The sequence below is a fragment of the Macaca fascicularis genome, chromosome 11 (genome assembly GCF_037993035.2).
Source record: "Macaca fascicularis isolate 582-1 chromosome 11, T2T-MFA8v1.1".
Lineage (NCBI taxonomy): Eukaryota > Metazoa > Chordata > Mammalia > Primates > Cercopithecidae > Macaca > Macaca fascicularis.
In genome coordinates this window covers 25,458,123-25,473,827 of record NC_088385.1, presented here as the reverse complement: position 1 = coordinate 25,473,827, position 15,705 = coordinate 25,458,123, and the positions used below count along the sequence as shown (strand labels likewise).

The 15,705-nt window shown below is 39.8% G+C and overlaps 1 long non-coding RNA gene and 1 pseudogene across 1 annotated transcript in view; both read right to left on the bottom strand.

Moving 5' to 3' along the window:
- Window positions 1-13,153, bottom strand: part of LOC135966086 (uncharacterized) — a 40,244-nt gene extending 27,091 nt beyond the window's left edge. Inside the window, exon 1 of the long non-coding RNA XR_010579191.1 lies at window positions 13,069-13,153. This is a non-coding gene — a long non-coding RNA (uncharacterized lncRNA). The remainder of the gene's footprint in view (window positions 1-13,068) is intronic.
- Window positions 22-259, bottom strand: LOC123567667 (small ribosomal subunit protein eS27-like; annotated as a pseudogene).
- Window positions 13,154-15,705: the final 2,552 nt, after the last annotated feature.

The following is a 15,705-nucleotide window of genomic DNA, read 5'->3' as shown; positions in this document are numbered from 1 at the left end:
TCATCTTGATAGAAGGTGCTTTTAATGCTGCTTCCTCCTGAAGGAACCTTCTGTAAGCCTTGCTTTTTCTCCTGTAAGCAGGCGGAGAACAGTGGAGCCACCAACACACAAAACTACTGTTTGTGCCTGGCTAAAGACCGTGGTGATTTTATAGCACCCTGGGCATTTCATATCCATGAAGTGCCTGGGGCTCTGCATCAGGCACTCCTTGCGTTTCCTCTTCTGGAGAGGGATAAAAGAGATCTTTTGTGAGACGCATGTTCTCATGGGTAGGTAGTCACCACTAGAAAGGGAAATATGTCATTTAAAAAAAATCTTTCCAAATGATTCTGATGGTCACACTGGGGAACCATTTAAAGGAATCTTTAATGGTCTATCTGTAGGAGAGATTTTCAAATGAGGTGCTGGTGTTAGAAATGGAAGTCATTGGTTGGGTAACTTTCCAATTTTAATACATCCTCTGCTCCTACCTCCAAGTTTCTTCCATGCTTCCTAGTGGAGAGGGAATATAGTACACAGGGTGAGTAAGAATTGAAAAGCACTGTCTTTGGAATGGAGAGTCAGGGAACTGCTTTGAGAGAAACGAAACAAAACAAAACCAAACCCTCTCGCTCCGATAGTGTAAACTAGTTGGGTGCAAATATAAAACAACTGTTATCACCACCCACCTCAACGCTGGTTCATTCTATGGGGCAAGTTCTTCCTCTGCTCCTGGAAGAAATTCTGAGAAGGTGAAACTGGTTTTTCCTGGCATTTTCAGATAATAAAATCATTTTGCCTGAAAGAGTCTCATGTTATAATTAAAAGTCATATCAAAACCATAGAGTTTAAAGTTAAAATTTCTCTCCTCCCCGACTGGGGATCTATCTGCTCCCCCAGTTTGGGCCTGCACATTCAATCTCTTCTTAGTTTCCCTTCCTGCTTCTCCACCTCCTCTCCCTCACTCATCCTGTCCCCCATGCAAGATTGAAGGTGGGACTAGGGGCTGGGGTAGGCAAGGAAGAGAGGTAAGGTTACAGAGAGAAAGGTCTTACCTGACCAATATTGATGCAACCTGACCCTCCTTCCCCCTAGCTGGCTAATTCTTGCTCACGAGATGCATTAAGCGTTCTTTGAAGAGCTCCTGTCATCGCTGGAGATGTCTCACCTGCAGAACCAGGTGAATTCATTTCCTCTAGCTGGTAATTCACAATTCCCTGAGCACCTGACTTTCACCATATACCTTCAGCCTTTTCTATTGAGGTCTCCTTGCCTTCCCTCTACCAGGTACATGGGCAGGGCTTAAGGCAGTTCAAGGGTAGCTTTATCTCTCACATGTTGTCTATATTTGATCCATGAAAGACTCACGTGTCATTCTCTGTTGCACCAACACAGCAGGAAACTTTGGCCAGAGCATCTTGCTTTTAGGTGCTTTAACCATGTGTCAGATACCAGTCCACTGTATCCCCCAAACAGCAGGGAATCCTATCAGAAACCTCAATTTATCCCTGTGAAGCCTATTTCACTTGACTTTAGGTGAGGAGGAAGCCCCTTCCTCTTACTCCATAGCCATGAAGACAGGGTATCAGCAGCATTCTAAAAACTCTCTCTAAAATTTTTTCTTTCTTTTGACCTCTTCAATTTCTTTCATAGATTGAAGATAGGTGATCTGCAAAATCAGTTTATAACACCATCTTCTCAAAATGTTACGTGGTGTATCTATTGTCATGAGGCCTTAGGTGAAACAGGGATTTGGAGAGTCCCATTTTACATTTTGATGGCTAAAGCCCTAGTCCTTTGGACTGTCACACCAAGACGGTCAATGGATTTCCATTAGAGGATCCGAACGTGCCCTGTATTCCAGTTGGCTCTTTGACATTTAAAGTCTGGGCAGACTGGCAGGCCCCATTTGCCAAGGAGCAATTACTTCCGTAGTAATTAGGTCTGAAATCATGTTGCCTGTTTGAATCAAAAGCAGTTATCTGCACAAGATAACATTCAATGAGTGCAGACACGGTAGAGTAAATAAACAACCCATGTTTCTTCAACCAGGCACAGCCCTGTATTTTACAGCAGTTAAAGATTCTAAGGGTATTAAAGATTACGAGAATGTAATCATACAAATACCAAAGAGATTTGCTAATTAAAGCCAAAATCTGGAAGTATAAGCTGAAGTTATTAGTGTTTATATTATAATAGAAAAGAAAAAGAGGGACAAAGAAGGAAAAAGAAAAGAAATCTTAAATGGTAAACTGAATAACAAAATCATAAAAATGTAAATATATCGAGGATTCTAAAAATCAACTATTTTAATACCTTCATCTTACATAAAATAATAACAATAGTAACAAAAAACCCTACTGCACATTTGCTATGTTTTAAGCACTTTATAATAATGTTATCTCATTTAATCATCATATATGAAAGGCTGTGGTAGATTAGATTATTGCTCTCAGATCGTCACTCACTCCCTTTTCCTGCCATGTAACTTTCTGATGCAGTGTAGTGGGCAGAGTACATTTCACTACCCCATTGATGTTGGGCTTCACCACGTGACTAGCATTGATTAATGGGATGTTAACACATGTCACACAAATACAAGAGTAAAGTCTGCTTTCTAAATTTGTAAATTGTGTAATTTGACTTGCCATCTTGCATTCCCGAGATTGGTGCCGGACAAGGAGAATGAAGAAACATATGGAGCAAAGCTAAACTCAACCTGGAGCCTAGAGCCAAGGCTCACCAGTGGGCATCCTGAAGCAGATGTGCCCCAGAAAACTTGCAGGCCCATGAACCAAGAAAATTAATGCGTGTGGTAAGCCACTGAGTTCTGGACAGTTTGGTATATGGCATTATTTTAGCAATAGCTGACTAATACAAAGGTCTAGACAAAGAGAAAGAATGTCTGCTTATCACCAAGGCTGAAATACATTTAAAAATCTTCATATTCCCAGTTTTCTTTCATATTGCTTATTTGTCTCAGTTTAGATACCTTAGCTCTAACCTGTGCTCATTGCTGGAAGTTAAGAATTTTATCTGAAAAAGAGTTATAAGAGTAACTCACAGAAGCTCTCAATTACTACAAAAGTTTACACACATACACACACACGAACCTTTTTGTGGGTGCTTGCTTCGTCTGAGATGGAAAGAAACAAATGGACATCTATAATAGGTCAGCTTCAGGATGAACAACAGTAAGCTGACTGACAAGGGTTTTTTATGCAAAATGTACTGTCAACTCCCAGGACTAGAAGCATATAAAAACCTAGGCATCAATCAATGGGTGTTTATTGAGTGCTTATACAATATTAGGCTGAGGGAAAGGTGGTGCTTGGGAGTGGGGGTTTGAGGAGTGGCTAAAAATAAAAATATGACAGAGACCTTCCCCTGATAAATTTTATTCTCATTCTAACAGAAACTCATAGTTTCAAACTCCAGAACACTCAGATCTGCATGGGAACTAATAATTTGTTTCAAAAATAAACGTCAAATTGGCTAACAAACAAAAACATCTACCGCCCCCCCCCCCCGACAAAAATAAATTCTACGGCAAACATTTAGTCAATGCTAAAAAAGTAAAAGCATTAACTTTAAAATTAGAAATAAGACAAAAATGCCTGCTATCACTATTTATGTTCACTTTATACAAGATATCAGAGCCAGTAGAATAACAAAGAAAAAAGAAGTCAAAAGTGTGATAACTGGGCTGGACGCAGTGGCTCACACCTGTAATCCCAGCACTTTGGGAGGCCGAGGCGAGCAGATCTTCTGAGGTCAGGAGTTCGAGACCAGCCTGACCAACATGGTGAAATCCCATCTCTACTAAAAATACAAAATTATCCAGGCCTGGTGGCGTATGCCTGTAATCCCAGCTACTCAGGAGGCTGAGGCAGGAAAATCGCTTGAACCCGGGAGGTGGAGGTTGCAGTGAGCCGAGATCATGCCATTGCACTCCAGCCTGGGCAACAGAGCAAAACTCCGTCTCAAAAAAAAAAAAAAAAAAAAAGTGTGATAACTGGAGAAGAAAAACCAACAACTACTATTATTTACAGACTATATGGTTGTATATATAGAAAACTAGAAAGAATATATAATGTTGGAACCATAAAAAATTTTAAATAGTCTGGTATAAGATTATTGGTGTGAAGATCAATATTAAAAAGCCAACAGCACTTTATTTTTTTATTTTTTTATCTTTTTAAACAAACTTTTATTTTAGGTTCAGGGCTACATGAGCAGGTTTCTTATATAGGTAAACTTGTGTCATGGGGGTTTGGTGTACAGATTATTTTATTTCCCAGGTAAGAAGCACAATTATAGTTTTATATACCAGAAATACACCTTTAGAATGCATAACTTTTAGGGCCAGGTGTGGTGACTTATGTGTGTAATCCCAGCACTCTGGGAGGCCAAGGCAGGCAGATCAATTGAGGCCAGGAGTTCAAGACCAGCCTGGCCAACATGGTGAAACACTGTCTCTACTAAAAATACAAAAATTAGACAGGTGCACTGGCATACTCCTGTAGTCCCATGAGGGACTCAGGGGGCTGAGGCATGATAATTGCTTGAGCCTGAGAGGTGGAGGTTGCAGGGAGCTGAGGTCATGCCACTGCACTCCAGCCTGGATAACAGAGTAAGACTTCATCTCAAAAATATAATATGTAAATAACTTTTAAAAATACCACTTAAAATCCAACAATAAAAGAAAGTTGTGTGAATAAACTTAACAAAAGCTTTCCAAGATTTCTATGAAGAAAAACATAATACCTTACTGGAAGGTATGAAAGATAACTTACATAAATTAGAGACATACCATGTTCACGAATTATATGAATGGGTATGTATTATAACAATGTCAATTACCCCTAATTATTCTTTACATTCAACTTAATTTCAGTCACAATCCAATAAGGTTTTTAAGGGACATTACATGCTAATTTCTAAAAATCTCATGTAGAATTAATGGACAGATAGAAAGATGGATAGTTATGTGACAAGGAAAAATAATAAAATGTTAATTATAGAATCTAGGTGGTGGGTTCCTGGGTGTTTGTTTACAGTAAAATCCTTTTAACTCTACTTTTGGACTTTTAATAAGAAAATGTTTCGGTGGAGGGGAAATCATTTGGAAAAGCCAATAGCTACGAAAAGCTCAGATGCTCCTAAAAAGGAAGAACAAAGTGTTTTACCACATGGGAAAACTTTGAGTGAAAGTTATTAAGACAGTGTGGTATTGGTGTGAGAACAGACAACTGAATCAACAGAACATGATAGAGACCAGGCATCTATGAAAACCTAATTTATATCAGATCCGACATTAGAGATCATTGGAGAAAGGATACACTATTCAGTAAATGGTATGAGGAAAATTGGTTATCCATATGGAAAAGAAAACATTGAAGACAAAACTTTAAAACTTTTAAGAAAAAGATAAGAGAATGTCTTTTAAATATCTTTATAAAATAGAAAGTTTTTTAATAGCAAAAAGGTATAACTCATAAAGGAAAAGACTGATCAATTTTATTACATTAAAATTTAAAACTGCTATTCCACAAAAGATGACATCAAGGAGTAAAAGATTATCCCACAATCTGGAAAGAGTTATTTTCAACTCATATAACTGAAAACAGATTAATATCCATATTTTATAAAGTACTCTTATAAATCCTTGAGAAAAAGACAAACAACCCTACAGCAAAAAATGGGCAAGTGCAGAAGGATGAAAGGATGTAAAAATCTAAAAAGCCTATCCTGGGGGAAAGAAATATACAAACTCCTTTAGGAAAATTAACATTTTTAGTGGACCTCAACTTTGAAAGAATCAAGCTAAAACAAAAGTGGCACGTGCTTATGATATACTGTGGTAAATTTGCAAACCTCCCATAAATTATAATCTAGAAGCTTACAAACCACATAGGACTTCATGAAGACTTATTTATTACTCTACCAAAAAAAAAGTATGAATTATGGCTAAGTATGCCTTTCTGTCCTCGGAAAGACAGCAAGGGAGGCAAAATCATAACCAAATATCCTTTATTTCTCCCTTATCTTGTTTCTTCTTTCCTTCCTTCCTTTCTTCCTTCATTCCTCTGCTCCTTCCTTTTCCTTTTCGTTTCATTTTCCTTCTCTCCTTCTTCTATCCTTTCTCTCTGTCCTTCTGTACTAGTTTTCTAATACTGCATAACAAATTACAAAATACTTATCTAGGTGCAGTGGTGCACATCTTTAGTCACAGCTACTGAGAAGGCTGAGGTGGGAGGATCATTAGAGCCCAGGAGTTTGAGGCCAGCCTGGGCAACGTAGCAAGACCCCATCCCTAAAAATACAACAACAACAAAAATCCTTAACAATACAAAAAATAAATTATTATTTCACAATGTCTGTGAGTCAGGTGGCCAGTAACAGATTAACTGGGTCCTCTGTTCAGGGTCTCACCAAGCTGAAAGTAAGCTGTCAGCCAGTGCTGTGACCTCATCTGTGACCCAGAGTTCCCTTCCCAACTTATTCAGATTGTTGTCAGAATTTAGTACCTTTCACCGATAGGACTAAGGGTCCAATGTGCTTGCTGGGTGTTGGCTAGGAGTAACTCTCAGCTCCTAGAGCCTGCCCTCAGGTCCTAGCTACCTGACCCTCCTACAAGGTGCAACTTACTTCCTCAAAGACAGCAGGAGAATCTCTCTCGTACTACAAATCTCTCTAACTTCATTTAAGAGCTCACCTGCTTAGGTCAGGCCCTCCTAGGAGATCCCTTTTGATTAACACACATTCAACTGACTAGAGACCTTAATTAAGCCAGAAACCACAACTTACTTAGAAAGCTAGAGAAATAAAGGCCAAGTCACAGAGGACTTTACAAACCACATATGGAATGTGACCTTCATCCCAGCAACAGTTAGAAACCAATGAAGGACTTGAAGGTTTTTAAGAACAAAAATGTCAGAATCAAATGGTCAGATCTGCACTTTAGAAAGATGGCTCCAGGGGGCTGTAAGAAGGAGAAAGAGGGAGGTTCCACTTGAACATGTATTTGTGGGATGGAAGGGGAGCATGTGACAAAAATAACTCTAGACGCTGCCCTCAAGATACTATGCCATGCACTTAGAAACTCTTTAATTTGAAAAACAATTGCTGGGCATCTATTCTATCCCCAGAGACAAAGCTTATAACCAGAAAAATAGTCATATACCTGTCTTCTTCTAACATGCCACAAAAGTACATGTATGGCTTTTGAAAAAATAGTTGAGAGAGGGCAACGGTCAAAATGTGGAAGGGAATAAAATTTAGGGGAGACGGTTAGCACACCAAAATGTATACTGTATCTTCATTTATGGTTTCCAATTAGGATAAAATATTCTTAAATTTTTTTGAAGTCAAAGGGGTACAAGAGACTTGGTCAATTACAAAGACACTGGGTTCACAGGATAAACTTGTTTAGAGGAAGAACCAACATTCCAGAGAGTCAGACTGAGCAAAACTTTTCACATGGATCATCTGCATTATTTTAAGTAGTAAACTAAGAGCCGGAAGAGGTCAAAATGAGGGAGTGAACCGTGCGCAGCAGGGTTTGCAGGAAAAGGTCTCCTGATGAAGGGAAGACAGAATACAGCTCTGCAGAGAGGAGGGGCAAATCCTAGTAATGAATTTATCTCTATACACACCATTCGATTCTTTCTCATTTGATTTGTCAAAGGGCTTAGGGGTTATCTTGTGATTGGAAAGCCCCACATGTATAATAAATTGCTAACTTCATCTCTTGACTGACTTGTAAATCTTGAATCTTTTCAGGGATTAACTACTTGCTAAATTCATTTATCAAAATTAAAACTAGGTTTTCAGAATGCTGCCCTCCAAATCCCAAGAAACTATGAAAGATTAACCTTTTGCAGAGCCTTCCAGGCTGCGCACCAGTGGGTGACATCAACACAAGTGATTAATAGCAGGTATCTAAGGTCTGGGGGAGATGCTGACAGACATTCTCCCAAATGATGGCATAAGTCAGCTACTAATCAATCTAAGAAAACACACATCCTGATACTCTTCATACTAATGAAGCATTTCCAATTAATATTTAGAACATCCATAGGAATTCTGTTTTGCACTAGAACCAGAGGTTTTAAGTGTATCAGACCTCCTGAATATTGTAAAACAGAATTCATTGACTCAGCCATTTTTAGTCATTCTAGAAGCATCAGGAGCAGCGGCAGAATGAAACCTCAAATCCAGAGTTGTAGCTGTTCCGTGATGCTGTTTTGAAAACAGAGCTTTTGCTAACATTTTTTATACCAGGGATGCTCGCACCATTTGAGCCATACACAACCTATGTGCTCATCGTAAAGGAGCGCACCCCTCTCTGTTGTCTTTCTCCCTTGTCTATTTACAGCCTGTGGTGTCATCTTGAGGCCTTAGAAGCATTTCATCCAAATAACCACATTCACACAAAATGTTCCAACACCTTCCCAGGACAATCCTTGACATTTTCTCTTCCCTCCTTGAGTGGCATGTGCTGTGAACCTGCTCCTTCTTACATCTGAAATGGCAACTGGGCGAGTTAATGGTCCCCTCAGATCCTCTACATCCATGATTCTTGTAAAACAAACTCTTTGCCCCAGTTCATAACAGCCCTGATGATGCCCCAAAGAAAGTGACACTGAGACTTTGCCTCCCACTAAACGGTACAGGTTAGACTCAGATGGGGGTATAAAATGGCATGAGGGCCAGGCACGGCGACTCGCGCCTGTAATCCCAGAACTTTGGGAGGCTGAGGTGGGCAGATGACCTGAGGTCAGGAGTTCAAGACCAACCTGGCTAACATGGTGAAACTCCGTCTCTACTAAAAATACAAAAATTAGCTGGGCATGGTTGTGCATATCTGTAATCCCAGCTACTTGGGAGGCTGAGGCAGGGAATTGCTTGAACCCAGAAGGCGGAGGTTGCAGTGAGCTGAGATGGTACCATTGCATTCCAGCCTGGGTGACAAGAGCAAAACTCCGCCTCAATAAATAAAAAATAAAATAAAATAAAAATGACATGAGCCATTTTATTTAATATAATACCAAAGTATTCCCAGATTCTCTTAACTGTACTTCATGGAATTACTCCCTCTGCATTTTCTAAACCAGTGGTGAGCAATCTTTTCTTTTTCCCTTGGGGACTACTAGCTTACAGGATAATCATTTAGCAGGGGATCATAAGAATACAGGTCATACTAATTCCATTTACTTTATAAGCATCTGGTAAAGCCAGGATTACTGAGCATTTATGGCTACCATGTACCGTGTGAAGCAATTTATATACATTATTTCTACCAGTCTTTACAACAATTCTCTAAGATATGTTCAATTACCAACATCCATTTAAACATGAGGAGACTGAGGCACTAGAGTGTAAGTAACCTGCCCAAAGCTAGGGAGTGCCAAGAGCAGCTCAGACCCTGGTCTACCTGGCCCCAAAGCCTGGGCTGTCCTTACTGATGACTGCCTTCTCTTTCATCACTGTGAAGTCCATGGTAGGCCCTAGAGTCACGTGGATGATGAGTCACTTGGATGCATAAGACAGTATTTCTGCTCCACTACCCCCTGGGGCTTATATTCCAATAAAAACAGGTTAAAACCTATTACAGAGCTAAGAACAGAGTCATAGTCCAGCATGGCGGATGCAGATATGAACTCAGCCTAGAAGACTGAAGAAATATTCCCTAGAGGAGTGACCTTCAAGCCGTGAACGTGGTAGAGAGTATTCAAAGCGGAACAGGTGCCGTACTAAAGCACACTGTTAGAAAAGGGCACGTGCTAGGAAAGGCGAGAAGCTTGACCTGACTGCAATAGCAGCAATAGAGGCAGGAAGAGGAAAGGGAGGAAGAGGAGGAGAGTGACAGGCAATGGAAAAGGTTAGGTTAGGCCCCAGTGGCAATGCTTAAGAGTCTAGATATTATTTTTCAGGTAAGGGCACCCATTGTTTCTGAGCAAAAGCGTTGCATTACGAAGCCTGACTTTTGGGGTTTTTTTTTTAAGGAATACTAAGCAAGTGGAAGTGTGGTAGAGAGAAAGGCCAGAAGCAGAAGCACCTGTTTAGAGTCCAGGACAACAGTGAAAGCAGGTGGAAAGGAAACACCAGACAAGGTACATGTCAAAGTGTCTCCAATGGACTTACCACCATATTTTATACCACATATTTATTGATTGATTTATTTTCTGTCTCCCACGAAATTATATGTTCCATGAGAGCAGGGATTTTTGCTGAATTCTTAGTGCTCAGGACACTGCCTTATAGAACCTCCATAAATGAAGCAAACCAAAAGGAGTTTAGGGGTTGGTTGAATTTAATACATGAGAGAGTGGAGTGACTGAGAGATTACGATAAAATTTCTAGCCTGGGAAACTGGATGGATCATGCCAGAGATCAAGAATACAAGACAGAAAGATTTTGAAGTATCTACAGGATTCCAGAGTGACATATGCAGAAAGCTGTTTGAAGTTTGGGACTGGAGCACAAGAGAAAGGTGGAGACTGGTTTCAGAGATTTGGGGATCATCAGTATAGAGTTAGAGATGGTATTGAAGCTATGGAAGCAGAAAAAACCAGACAGAGCCTACGAGGAGAACAGGGGAGAGGAGTAAAAAACTATGAGCAAACACAACATTTATGAGATAGGAGAAGCCAGCAAAAGAAGCAAGGAAGAAACAGTGAGAAAGACAAAAGAACTGGGAGAGAAGAGTGTTCCTGAAAACACCAGAGGAAAGCATCCTGAAAAGCAGAACCCAGTGCATTTGGGGACAATCAGATGTGCTATTGGCTATACACAGGTAAGAGAGAAAGAAGATAGAAAATAGACCATCTGTATTTCGAAACTAGATGATCATTACAATCTTTATAGAGGACATTGTGGGGCACGGAGGGGATGACTGAATGTGAATTGTTGAAAGTTCTAGAGAAGGCAGGAATAGGGCTACCACCAGCTCACTAACCCATTTGTGCAAATTAGAGAAAAACACCCCTTCCTGGCGAGGAACAAAGGCACAGAGACTGACAGGTGGAGCACCCCCTCCTCTTGAGCTCAGTTCCTTCATGCAGAATGCAGCCTGCCCAGCATCACGCAGTGGCCCTTGCTAGGATTTAGACAAGGAATTCGTTTAAAATAGTGAGACCAGAATGCCAGCATAAGTGAAGAAGTCAACCTCAGATGAAGAGAAAAGATAGAGTATGTTGCAGGAGGAGACAGAAAAATAAAATGCAACTCAGAGTTTAAAAAGCATGGTAAACGTTTGAAACAGAAAAAAATAAAAATTTATTAGAGGCAAGAAAAATGATGATCTAACCCATATTGATAGTTCACCTGAGGCTAAATACTAGTGCCGCAAATTGTACAGGTATATAATTTTTTTTTTTTTCTGCAATGTTCAGAAGCCCAGCAACAGGAACAAAGAAAGCAAGTTGTTAGCTTCATCTTAAGTTTTTTTGGAAAATTACAAAATGCTTCACTACCCATTTTAAAAGTTGACAGCAATCAGAAAAATCCAGACAGAAGGAAACTACAGAAAAGTAACTGTTCCCTCAACAAATAAATTGCAAGTTGAAAAAAAGAGACAGAAAGTGGAAACCTGTAGAATAAAAAACATTAAGAGAAAAACCAACCAATCACAAATTGAACTTTATTTGAATGCTGATTCCAATGGACATATTATAAAATTATTTTTAATTGACATTAAAGGGCAGTTGGAGATTTGAACATTAACTGGATTTTGTGATACTGAGAAATTGTTACTAGTTTTAGGAGCAATACTGGCATCATGGTTAGGTTCAAGAGTCCTCATGAATGATAGACATATACAGGTCTGTTTACAGATGGACTTGTTACTGAACTGAAACTTGCTTTCAAATAAAATAGGAAGCAGGAAAGTGAGTGGAACACAGGTGAAATAAGAGGGGCCGTGAACTTATGACCTTAAATCTGGATGACTGACCTATGGTGAAGGCTGTGATCAGTTCCTATGATAGGTTCATAAGATTTATTATACTATTCCGTGCACTTTCGTATAGGTTTTAATTTTTCCATAATAAATTCTGTTTAATGTAGTGACAAAACTAAATTCTATTCAGTGAATAATGGAAAAATTCCACTAGTTCTAGTGATGGCCAGTTAAGGAGATAACATGAGAAGTGACGGAGAGAAAAAATTTCAAAAGAGGGATAAATTAGAAAAAAGCAGAAAAAATGTAAAAGACAAAACACAGCGAGATAAAGGCATAAACACGAACAGAAAAAGAGGGTACTATCAGAGTGAAAGCAACACGAATTTAAAGACTCAAAAACAGACGTGAAATTACATTACCACCTTGTGGTCTTTTAGGATATTGCCCCTAAATACTCAAATGATGATGTTTTTTCACACCTGTAGGCATTTGTGGGAGTATCGTCCCTATGCTTGAACCAGGTGTAATTTAGTTAAAGGCCATATCTAAGCTTCAGATAGGAGGTTTCTCATTTGTGATATAAACTTTTTTGAGTCTTCTAATATTTTCAGACTCTACTCCCACTTGTTACAAGGTCTCAATATTTCTATGCTTCACTGTCCCAGATTTCTCCCTTTATATATTCAGGGTTAGCTTCCAATTTGGTATTTCAAGACTTTATTAACAAATTCTTATTCACCTTGTACAAATGCTTAATGATTCTTTTTTTTTTTTTTTTTTTGATACGGACTCTTGCTTTGTCACCAGGCTGGAGTACAGTGGCGTGATCTCCGCTTACTGCCACCTCCACCTCCCAGGTTCAAGCCATTCTCCTGCCTCAGCCTCCCGAGCAGCTAGGACTACAGGTGCCCACCACCACACAGTGGCTCACGCCTCTAATCCCAGCACTTTGGGAGGCCAAGGCGGGTAGACCATGAGGTCAAGAGATCGAGACCATCCTGGCCAACATGGTGAAACCCTGTCTCCACTAAAAATACTTAATAATTTCTTGACTTTTTGGTTTTATAGTATTTTATCTTTTTCCAAGACAAAGTCTCGCTGTCGGCCTTTACCATTATATTTCCTGCCTGACTGATCTTATAATAATTTCTGACTCTTATGTTTTTGAGCATTCTACTCACCTTTCTCTTACCTTCTCAACTCCATGGCAGTTACTTTTCTTATAGCATGTGACAAAGTCATGTAATACAGTCATATAATGTGGCACCACAAGACAGGAAAGGATTGGACTGTGGAACCAAAAGGAATCTATGGCTGTAATGGCCCCGCTATTTAGCCAGATGACCCAAGCCAGGACATTCTATCTCTCTTGTATTCAACAGTCCAAGTAGCCCAAATGCTGTTACCATTCCCTCGTATTATCTTTTAAATTCGCCCTCCTGTCCTCTCCTCCTGTGTGAGCCCCTGCAGTCCTCATCTCTGGCATGGATTGATGCACTAGACTCCTAGCTAGCACCCCTACTTCCATCCAGTCCAGAGTCCCTCCAACTGACCGTCCGCACTGCACTAGTTACTTCTCCAAAATGCACACGGGATCATGTGACTTTCCGCTTAATATCTTCCAGCACTTCTTAACACCCACAAGAAAAGAATACTAAATGCTGACAGCCAACCTCTTAATACAACTCCTGCTGCTTTCTAGGATCATTCACTGCTGTTCCCCCAACTTACACAGGCTGCTGCAGTCAAACCAGGCCTTGCTGTTCCCAGCTAGGCCACTGTATGCTCCATACTTCCTTGCGTTGGTACGAGCTGTATCCCTGTCTGAAAACCCACTTTTATGCCTGGTTAACTCCTAATCTTGGTTAGTCTTAATCTGGATTTAACACTCATGACTCGGCTCACTCCCCGACTCAGTAGTCCCACAGCATTCCCACACTATTACACTTAACTGCCTGTATTGTAATGATGCATTTACTGGTCTCTCTATAACCCCCTACCCCCAGCTCCCCAGAACTCCAATGCAGGGTAGAGACTGAACTATGCTGTATTTATTTCAGTAGTCCCAGAACCTATGCCCAGCAAGGCATGGGTATATAAGGAAGATTGGCTGCAGCTGTTTGTAGGAATTTGATCTCCACAGGATACAGGTGGCCAGAGCTTTAACGAAGAAAAGGTGATACCTGGCCGGGCGCGGTGGCTCATACCTGTAATCCCAACACTTTGAGAGGCCGAGGCAGGCAGATCAACATGAGGCCAGGAGTTTGAGACCAGCCTGGCTAACATGGTAAAACCCCATCTCTACTAAAAATACAAAAAATTAGTTGGGTGTGGTGGCACACGCCTATGATCCCAGCTACTCGGGAGGCTGAGGCATGAGAATTGCTTGAGCCTGGGAGGCAGAGGTTACAGTGAGCCGAGATTGCGCCACTGCACTCCAGCCTGAGTGAAAGAGCAAGACTGCCTCAAAAAGAAAGGGAAAAAAGAAGGAGATACCATTTGTGGCTTAGCACACTGGGCAGGTATTTTTTTTAATGATGATTAGCTACTGTTAGCAAGGATTCTCAAAGTTCAGGTAAGAATAAAAATTTGTTTAAGTCTTTCAGAAGTAAGTACAACAAAATATGTCAAAAATATGCATATCATTTGACCCAGAATTCCACTTGTAGGAAGTGAAATTGACAATGGGCACAAAGATTTAAATATAATACTGTTTTTCACAGCAGCGTTAATATGCTGGAAAAGAATAAAAACTGGAAACCTAAAATGTCCAGAATAGGCACTTGCCAAAGTTAATCATGGTATAACATATAATAAAACTCAGGCAGCTATTAAAAATGAACATTTTCTGAAAAGCAGGAAAAAACGATGTAAAACAACTGTGGTCAGTTTTTTAGTGTACATCTGTATGTGTATGTGGGTTCATTTGTGACATGGCCTAACGCAATAAACTTATGTATGTACATACATTCACACACAAACAGATACTTAGCATAATGAAAGGTTGGAAAATACTTATACCAAAATGAAAATAGGGTTATAAATAATTTAATTTTTGGTTTCTCTGTAGTTTCTGATTTTTCTCCAGTGAACAAGCATCATTTGTAATAAGGGAGGTAATAAAGGTTATATTATTTAAGAGAAGAGGAAGAAGAAAAGAAAGGAGGCTGCTAAGCCCCTAAGGCCATCAAGCAAGGAGACTATAGGAAGCTTACCTGAATTTAAAAAAGCATCTGAATCTTAATAACAGAAAGACCTATGGAGTTTTACAGAAGGTTAAGTCAATTGGTTATATGTGCCTTAGTGTCAAGTCCTCAAATCAATATGTACTTGAGGTCAATGTCAGTGAATGGAAATTATTTGGAGAGGAGGGAGGTAGGGGGAAGAGGTGATATCTGTCAATATTATGGGTCAGACTATTCACATAACCCTTCTTCCCTTTGTTGCCCCACCCCACCCCACCACTAGGCCTCCATTCTTACTACAGGGACTTGGAGAATACTAAAGACTTCCCTTCTTCGTGGAGGATAGAAGAATATCTGTGGAAGCAGCACAAGAAGAATATCTATGCCATACGCCCACCCTTCTATCTGGATCTACATCACCAGCCTTGTCCTAACTAAAGGACAGATTAATTCTTTCCAAGTGCTTAGAAATTTGCATTTAGATTTCATCAAGAATTTTCCACTGATTGATTTACAAATTAAATCTTTAACACAAAGAATCTCTGGTCTCATTAGAATAAATATAAAATAGTTGTGTGGAGAATTATTTTGTTCAGACCAAAAAAAAAAAAAAAAAAAAAAAGACCACTAAAA